Consider the following 296-nt stretch of genomic DNA (forward strand, 5'->3'; position numbering starts at 1 on the left):
TCCTCACACCCTCCCCTCAGACCCTCCGACCCTCTCCTCAGACCCTCCCCTCAGACCCTCAGACCCCCTCCTCAGACTCTCTCCTTAGATCTTTTCCTCAATCAGAACCTCTCCTCAGACCCTAAATCCCTCGCCTCAGACTCTCTTAAGATCCTCAGACCCTCTCCTCAGACCCTCAGACCCTCCCCTCAGACCCTCAGACCCTTCCCTCAGATCCTCCCCTCAGACCCTGAGACCCTCACACCTTCCGACCCTCCCCTCAGACCCTCAGACCCTCCCCTCAGACCCTCAGACCC

This window comes from Sapajus apella, unplaced genomic scaffold (genome assembly GCF_009761245.1).
Source record: "Sapajus apella isolate SASKATOON/1434 unplaced genomic scaffold, GSC_monkey_1.0 scaffold60, whole genome shotgun sequence".
NCBI classification, from domain to species: domain Eukaryota; kingdom Metazoa; phylum Chordata; class Mammalia; order Primates; family Cebidae; genus Sapajus; species Sapajus apella.